Here is a 9840-nt window from a genome sequence, read left to right on the forward strand (position 1 = left end):
TGATGTTCTAAAACACCAAATGTAGCACAATAGCCTTTAAGGTGGTTTCACAACATCCCATAAAAATTATCAGAGGAATGATATTGGGAATGGAAATTCCAAAACAAGAACAACAGCTTGTATGTGAAGAGGAAGCAGATTTTGACAAAATCGTTGACAACTCGGATGTCATACCATCTCAACTCAATCTGAGCAAATAGTTCTCTTAGATGACTGTCATACATATACCTGAGAGATCAATGTATGAGGCTACATAGTGGAGCACTCCCATAATCCTAGAGCAGAGCTGGGGAAGACTCAGTTGGGAGGATCTCTTGTTTTTACCCAGGCTAGGTAGTCAATGAAGGACATAAGCCAAAACTAAAAACAACAAACAACAAAAACAAATGAATTTCTTGTGTGTGTGTGTGTGTGTGTGTGTGTGTGTGTGTAAGTGTGTGTGTGTAAATGCAGTTATGTTTAATGAAGTAAAGTTAATTGATATCCACCATCCCTAATAAAACCCTGATATATACTTATTAGACTATTATAAAATCACAATCCTATTTTTTCAATAGATGAGAAAAAGGATAAAGACAAAACAAAAAAAATTGAAATGTGCCAAACGTTCAAAAATGAAAATAACATCAACCACACATAAATTACAAATTATCCAAGAACTACTTGAAACTCCAGAGTTGGAAAATTATAGCAACCAAGGGAAATTTTCCCTACACTAAACAATGGAAGAATTATAAAATTATTGTATCCCAAGTCTTTAAGATTTATGAGATTAAATAACAGAAAATACCAACCAATAACTGCACCAAATTGGGACTCATCTCATGGGCAAGATCCAATCTCTGACACTATTAATGATACAAAAGTAAATATGACAGGAAACGTTCAGGACACCAGCAAACAGCGGATTGTATCATGACAATTCAAGGAGAAGACAAATGGAGAGATAGCTCCAAGGTTAAGAACGCTTGTACATGCAGAGGACTGGTTTCAGTTCCCAGCACCCACATGGTGGCTCAGAACCTTTTGAAATGCCAGTCCTAGAGAATTCAGTATACTCTTTCGGCCTCTGAGGGCACTGGGCACACAGCTACACACACACATACATGGAGACAAACACTCATACACGCAGTAAAGTAAATGGATATTTTAACAATGAGAAAGAAGCAGCAAGGTAATAATTGTAGAAACTTCACAAATGTGAATAAACATGCAAGTCTACAGAGCAAATGAGCTGACTGTGGTCCAAGTTGTGTACCTCAAGATGGGTATTGCCAAAGTACTGGGAGCCGTGGACAAGCCTACTCTCTTCACACTCTTCAAAGCAGCCAGAGAAGTGACTTGACTTGGATGAAGGGGTTTCAAAACTATTAGCAGATAATTTCTCATCAGCCAGAGATGAGACAGGAAATCAAAACAAAAAACCACCAATTTGTAAGTATTTGTGTATCAAGATTGTCTTCAGTATGAGAGAAGAAGCACATTTCCAGATAAATCTAATTTAAGTAAATTCATCAAAACTAGTTTGCCATACAGGTAAATTCTTTGAGTTAGATACAAATACATAATGCAGTGATGTAAAACTTTATGAATTACTAAAGCTTTCCTGTAAAAATAAATGTATGGGCAAATATAAAAACTACTATTAGTACAATGTGGTTTATACTTCTAGTCTTCACTGTCTACATGATTTCAGGAGAAATCAATTACAAAATTGTATGTTATTCTTTCAATGTATAAATATGTGGTGTGTGTAACCTAGTTACTTAAATGAGCAGAGTTTACATATGCTCTGTCCTATGTGTCCTCACATTAACTGACCATGCCTCTTGTGCTCCTATGAATACCCTTTAGATGCTGCCTTTGTCATTGCTACAAGGAGTAAACATCAGTAGGGAAACCCACCAAACACAAAAGAAGGCTGTCATATAAGAAAACATAGATACAAAAATTATTACACACCTAGAAAAATAAAAAATCCTACAAGTCTTCTTTATCAACATGTGTGTGTGTGTGTGTGTGTGTGTGTGTGTGTGTGTGTGTGTGTGTGTGTGTGTTTTGTTTTGTTTTTTGGTATTTTTTTGTTTTTTTTTGTTTTTTTGTTGTTGTTGTTTTTTTTTTTTTTGGTAAATGGGTTAAGCTGTTCAATCAAAAATAGTTTGGCGGATGAAGGAATGGCTGGGCAGCTAATAATATTTGCTGTTCTTCCAGAGGACCAATGGTCAGTTGCAAGAACCTATGCTAAACAGCTCAAAATAGCCTGTAACTACAGCTTCTGTTCATCTGGTGTACATCTGGTCTCTGAGTATACGCATTCACATGTGGGACATACCCATGCCCATGGAGTCAGTCTCTCTCTCTCTCTCTCTCTCTCTCTCTCTCTCTCTCTCTCTCTCTCATCCCTCATTGATGCAAACACACATACAAATAAATAAGAATAAAAATAATAAATCTTAAAAAATTATAGATTGGCAGGGCAGTTTGAATTGAAATGTGGTCCAAGTATCTGTTGTCTTGTAAAAAGTCATTTTAAATTTGAGAAACAGATAATTTGAATGTCAAGGGATGAAAAACTACACAACATATGTGTGGTAACAGAAAGAGATGTGAATACCCACACTAAAAGTTAAATTAGTCTCTAGTTCAAACCTTACATAATATGCAAATGGACATCATTGACTAAAAAAATCAACTCATCTGTATGATATGACCATCCCATAAACATGATATACCTCATTTGAGAACATCAGTACACAAAATGCATTGTGAACATATGTCCAGAGAGAAAGAAACGCCATTACAATAACAGAGACATGAACAATGGTCAGAGCAGTAGAAGAGAGGGCCTTTAGTGATACAAGTAAGTTTAACTCCACCACAAATCTGCGACATCTAATCGATCCAAATGGATCATTATACTCAGTAACAATACGTATTCCTCTTAAGCATACAGGGACTGTGTCCAGTTCAGACCTTAAGTCTAGCTACATATGAGTCTTAAATTAATTGAAATCATATGAAGCATGATCTCTGATGGCTATAACTGGAATGGGACTGGAAATATGTACAAGCGGAGGAAAATGCACAACTACGGAGAAAGTAAAGAAAGCATCCTTAAATGAGAAACTAGTTAAGGAAGAGTAATGGAAATTTTCTCTTACCCTAAGAAAAATTAAATAAAATATTCCAGACATTATGGGATGTAGTCAAAGCAGTGAAAAGACAGAAATTTAACTTGCCATAATGGTAACATGTGTCACAAGTTTGACCTGCCCTGGTCAAGATAGAGTTCCAGGCTAGCCACTGATGCACAGAAAGACTATTTCAAAGGAAGAACAGTACCATTTTTAGCTGTGAGTTTATATAAAATAGGAAAATCTTAAGTCAATGATATCACTTCTGGCTTTGAGGAAATAAAAATAGAATTAATGGAAAAATGGAAAAAAATGAAAGCATGGCAATAGCCAGCTCTATTTCATATTAAAACACAGGATACACTAAAAACCATTGGCTGAGTCCTCAGTAGGACGCAGGCTTTGCATGCTAGACCATATATGAAATCCAAGTCTATGTTTTCACGTGGGAATGTTTCTCCTCCAAGAAGTAACTCGAGAGTCCTGCCTATCCTCACCTGTGGTGAACACATTACACAAAGATCTAAACATCATTAGACAGGAGAAAGAGAAATAAATGCCCACAGTTGCAAGCAAAGAATGAAAGCAATATTGAACCACACAAAGATTCAGACAAGTAAAAACCCTGGAACGCTTTGCCAAAAGATTAGACATTCTAAATATCAGGACACTTGATGCTCACAGACCAGAAAAGTGAATATAAGTAAGGCTATTGTATTCTTTTCCTTCTTGACTAGAAAGACTCCTCACAATTCATGAAAATGCTTAAAACAAAAAAAAAAAAAACAACCTTAAATGGCCAAAAGAGTCTAGAGAAATAAGCCTGTTGGAAGAAACATGTTTACAGATTCTAAAATGAAATATAACACCACACTACTATTAAACAATGTGGTGCTGGCATAAAGGCAAACACCTAATCTAACAGAGAGAAAAGCTCCCAGTTAAACCTGGAGCTACCGCCAATGTATTTTACCCCCAGTGTTACCCACCACTCAAGAAGCAAGAAATAAAACCACACATTCTTCTTAACAAATAGTCTTGGGGAATCTGAATATCTACAGACAAAAGTATGATTTCTTAACATGCGCTTTATACTGCCTATATGAACAAACTCAAGTCCCTCAGCTCTGGACTCGGGGACCTTTCCAGAAAAACTGGTAGAAAGATTTAACAGCCAGTGGGAAGGAAGACTCCAAGGCAATAAGGCCTTCTACACACAGCAGAATGGAGGCACATATGAACTCAATGAGGAAGCGTGCTCAGGGCCTGCATATGTCCGAGCCAGATGTGCTCCTAGGGTGAAACATGAAATAGACACAAGTCCCCATCCCTAACCCAGAAGCTAGCTCCAGTTTACAACCTCTTACAAAGAAAATACTCATTCTCTCCAATGGAGTTTCACTGGCCACACGAGCCACACTTACCAGCAGAGCCCATACCCAGCAGTATGTGGCCAATACAAAATGAACTCAAAAGAATTTCTAAAGATTTGGTTTTTTGTCTTCTACTGCTTCATCTGAACATTGATGTATTACTCACTTACTTTAACATCTAGGTCTTTTGTTGGTGCTTATGGTTTCCAACTTTGTGCCTTGGCGGTATTTCCATGTGTGCGTATGTTTGTGTCTCTGCATCGGTCTGTTTCATGTGCTTTTTCTTTGTCTTCTTTTCATCTGTTTGTTTATTTTTTGTTGCTATTGTTGTTTCCTGTCTCTTCTCCAATATGAGAGAAAAAGCAAGGTTGTGGAGCTGAGTGGGTGCGAAAGAGGGGGGAGTCTCCACCGAGGTGGAGGAGAGGGAACCGCAATCAATATATTGCATAAAATATCAATGTTTAATTAGAAAAAGAAAAAGGAAGGGTCAGGCAGCCACTGAGATGTCCCATTGAGTACTGCTGAGCCCAGCAACTGGAGTGGCTGAGTTAGACCATTGGACGCCCAGGACTCACATGGTGACAGGAGAGAAATCACTCCAGCAACTTGTTTTCTGACCTCCACCGGTATATACAGCCTGCCTCTGTCCACATCCCCAGTCCCACTAAGCACTGGAAATAAATTAGAATAAAATCAAATACTAAATGACTGAAAAGGATCAGACACAAACAATAGGGCTTTGGGTTTCAGTCTTTCAGAGCAAAGCTTTGTGACATCATATGTGGGTTGCTTAGGCGTGGCACCGCGGACAAACATAAAAGGGAAGACTAGGTTAGACCTCCTAAACCTCCAACTGCCTTAGCATAAAATTCCTCAATATTGAACAAATGAAAACTCAGCTCACAGCAAGGAGAAAATATTTTAAGTCATCTGATGGAGATAATATTTTAGAATATATTCTCTCTCTCTCTCTCTCTCTCTCTCTCTATATATATATATATATATATATATATATATATACACACACACGCGCGCGCGCGCGCGCACACACACACACACACACACACACACACACACACACACACATATGCATATACATACATATATGGCTCATTAGATGCAACCAAGGAAAATAAACAAAGAACCTTGGACAAAATACTAGCATTTTAAGTAGATATTTCTTCCAACCTGACATGCAGATGGGCAACAAAGTGGGGTGGGGGCAGTTGACAAAATACAAAATAAACCAACAATAAAAAGAAATCCCACATCTGTTATGATAGCTGTCACTAGAAAACCAAAGGAAGCTGGGGTAGAGAAGTGGTAAGCAATGGCGGACACCATGTGCAGTGATGTCTGGAATGCAGAATGGTCCCATCTTTGACCTGTACTATGTGGGCCTTCAGGAGATGCTGCAAATCCGCATACTGTGAAATTAGGGCTGCAAAGGCTAGAGAAATGGCTTGCTCGTTCCTGCACTGTCTGTTCCTGCACATGCCCCACAGTTGGTTCCTGGCGCACACAAGGTGGCCCACAACCATCTTTAATTTCAGCTACAAAAGATCAGATTGTCCTCTTCTGGCCCAAGTACTGGTGTAATGTACAAATATGTCTTCTGACAAAACACTTAAATGAGTGAAATAAAAGAAAAATAAGGTTTTTTTTAAAGGCCACAGAAAAGTTTGTCCATTACTATTTATCACAGTTGATCAAGTTCATCAAAATGTGGGAAGAACTCAAATGTCTCCTGACAGATGGGTATCCAAGATATGCTATGTGCACTAAAATAGAGCATTACTCAGCTTTCGAAAGAATAAAATTCCTTGGGCACATGCCATAACATGGATCAACCTTTAAAGTATAACCTTAAGTGAAATACACAAGGCACAAAGGGAGATTATACAAATTATGCAATGGCTTTACTTATGGAAGATACAAAAAACGCATTTGGCACAAAAAGAAAGGATAGCAGCTACCTGGGTGGTAGGTGGCAGAAGAAAGATATACTATGTAGTGTGTGTAGAATGTCTCTTTGGGATCGAGAGCCTTTTCTGGAATGTAAGGCTATGATACTTGCATAAGACATCAGTTTTCCTGATGTCATAGAACTATTCACTTACAACTAGTTTTGGGGGGAAAATGCAAGGAGGCCACAGTCAGTAAGTTCTTGTCTCATAAACATGAGGATGTGAATTCCATCCCAGCACCTATGTAACAGAAGGCCAGGGCATAGAGGCACAGGTCTGAAATCTCAGCAGTACACAGATTGAGATAAGCAGCTCCCTGGAGCTTGCTGACTACCTAGCCTGGGCTAATTCTGACCTCTGGCCACCTAGCCTGGGCTAATTCTGACCTTTGGGGTGCAGTGAGAGTTATCTTGCAAAAATTGGATAGCTCCTAAAGAATGTATCCTCAGTTGACTTCTGATGTACATATTCATGCATGTGTACATGCATGTACACACATAAACACAAACACACACACAGGGAGACAAAGTGGCGGAAATGTTTTTTCATTATGTATCACTCCTCCTGACTCTTCATTTATATTACATGATGCATGAAGAGTCTGTTTCCAAAGATTAAACAAAGTTCTTCTCAAGTCTGTAATTAAAATTTTACATCTAAAAGTAGCCATGATTGGTGATGAAACAGTTACCTGCGAGCAGTGATTGTAGGGGCATCAAGTTACTCTGGATATTAGAGGAAATGTTATTCAATTGAGCATTATTTATTCAAAGTTGATTTTAACATCTAAAGAAATGATGATGCTCATGGTTATGTAAAAACTTCATAGGCACAGGAAAGCACTTCACAGGACTCCAGCATATATCTGTATTAGGTAGGATTACATTTAGGAGTAAAAGCAAATATATTTCCATCTGAGATTCACTGGAATGGCCTGTATCTAAGTGCTAAGAAGTCCAGCAATGTTCATCTTTACAGTGCAAATGCTTAGAACCCCACTGCTGCTCAGTTCACAATGCTTGATACCCTAGCAGTCCCAATTGAGTGTTGATAATCTAGAAGATTCTTACATCACCCCTCATCATTGAGCCCCTGTTGGAAGCCCAAAGAAAGTGGATTCCAATATCCGTGAAGGACAGACAGTAGCAGGCAGGAGGCAGACGGGAGCAATACACTCAAGAGCAAGAAGTAAAAGTAGGCAAGCAAACAAGATTGACTTTTCCCCTTGCCTCTTTACATACGGGTCACCTGTAGAAGGTGAAGCTCACACACAGGTAAGATCTCCTACAGTTACTCTTTTCAGAAACACCTCCATACATCTTCCCAGAGGTATCTATCTTAGTTTATTTCAGATCCTTCAAAGTTGACAATCAATATTAATCATAATAATATTGAAAATATAAACTCATAAAAACAATGAAAGGACTCACTTTTGATTTGCTAAGAGGGATCTTTACAAAATCTATGACTAGCATCATCCTCAAAGCTGAAGCACTAGATATGTTCCCTGCAGTATAGATCAAAAGCAGCTCTCAGGTCTCAGCCATTATATTTAATGTGAAATGAAGGTTGTAGACAACATGAAATACATTAAGGTTACATTGGGAAGGTTGACACAAAAGTATCTTTCTCAATAGTTAATATACAACTATTTATATGTACTGAAATACATTCATATTTTAATATTAACATATAGTAACTATATTAAACTATATTACTATGTACTGGCTGGTTTTCTGTGTCAACTTGACACAAGCTGGAATTATCACAGAGAAAGGAGCCTTAGTTGAGGAAATGCCTTCATGAGATCTAGCTGTGAGGCATTTTCTCAACTAGTGATCAAGGGGGGAGGGTCCAGTCCATTGTGGGTGGTGCCATCCCTGGGCTGGAAGTCCTATGTTCTATAAGAAAGCAAGCTGAGCAAGGCAGGAAAAGCAAGCCAGTATCATCCCTCCATGACTTCTGCATCAACTCTTGCTTTTTGGCCTTCTTGAGTTATAGTCCTGATTTCCTTTGGTGATGAATAGCAATGTGAAAATGTAAACCGAATAAATCCTTTCTTCACCAACTTGCTTCTTGTCATGATGTTTTTGCAAGAATAGAAACCATGACTAAGACATAAAAGAATATATAATACCTGATATATACATATTATGAAATATATACATATACTATATGAACATATACTATCATATGTATAGTTCCAAATGAATAATTAAATTATTAAACCTAATGAAGAGTGTGTTATAAAATAATTCACAAAAGTGGTCACATCTCCATAAGTTAGCAACAAGTAATCCAAAAATAAAATTAAACTATAATTTCATTTATTAGATCATCAAAAGAATAAAATGTTTTGAACTATACTCAGCAAAAGAAGTAGAAAGATTATATACATAATAAATATAAAATATTATTCATTGAGAGAGAATTGTATAGTTGATACTTTTATTCTATCCACTCTACCAAAAACATTCCTATTCAAATCTCAGTAGGTGTTTATTTGCTGTAAAATTGACAAGAGATTCTAAAATGTAGAAGAAATTGTAAATGGTCAAGACTAACTGAAAGGAACTTGGAAGAAGCTGCAATATTTAGACTTTCAGATATAAAAATATTATTATAGAACAGTGGTAAGTAGCACAGAGTGCTCTTGGTATAAAGCTGAAAATACAGACCAAAGATACATTGTTGAAAACCCAGAAGGAACACATCGGTAGCACATGACTTTTAACAAGGCACTGACAGAAACTGAAAGACAAGTCTCATGGAAATAATACAGTAACAATCAGTTACCCACTGGGCCAAAATGTTTCTAAAATATATGCCTATACTTACTATCAATTAATTTATTGATTATTTAGGCTTAATAGTATGTCAAATGGTATCAAATAGAAATCCCAGCGCCGTGAAGGGTTAGTTCTTTTAGACTGTTTGACCAGTGGTTTCCAATAGAATGATGATAACAGTCTATAATGTTTGTCATGGTTCTTGGATACCCTCCAGAGCTTGACAGTGAGACCCTATAATTAAAATCCCCATTTGAATCATAAACTTGGACAGATCATCGTGAAACTAGAAGTTTCATCTCACTGCTTAGCTTTCATAATGCTGGAGTTTGGTACCCACACTACCACAAAGAAAATTCATCTATGTCACCAAATCTCAAACACTGTGAGCCATAATAATTGTCTTCACAGGACATGCCCCCTGGTGCAATGGTGGCACAATGTTCTGGAAGTTACAAAGCACATTCTGATGGGGTTAAAGTCCTACAATGGGATGAAATCCATACCTAGCCAAGTACCAAGGCCAAGGCCTTGTTCCTTAAGAGTGCATAGACCCTCAGAAGGAGCCTACTACTGT

The sequence above is a fragment of the Rattus norvegicus genome, chromosome 9 (genome assembly GCF_036323735.1).
Source record: "Rattus norvegicus strain BN/NHsdMcwi chromosome 9, GRCr8, whole genome shotgun sequence".
In the NCBI taxonomy this organism is placed as follows: Eukaryota; Metazoa; Chordata; class Mammalia; order Rodentia; family Muridae; genus Rattus; species Rattus norvegicus.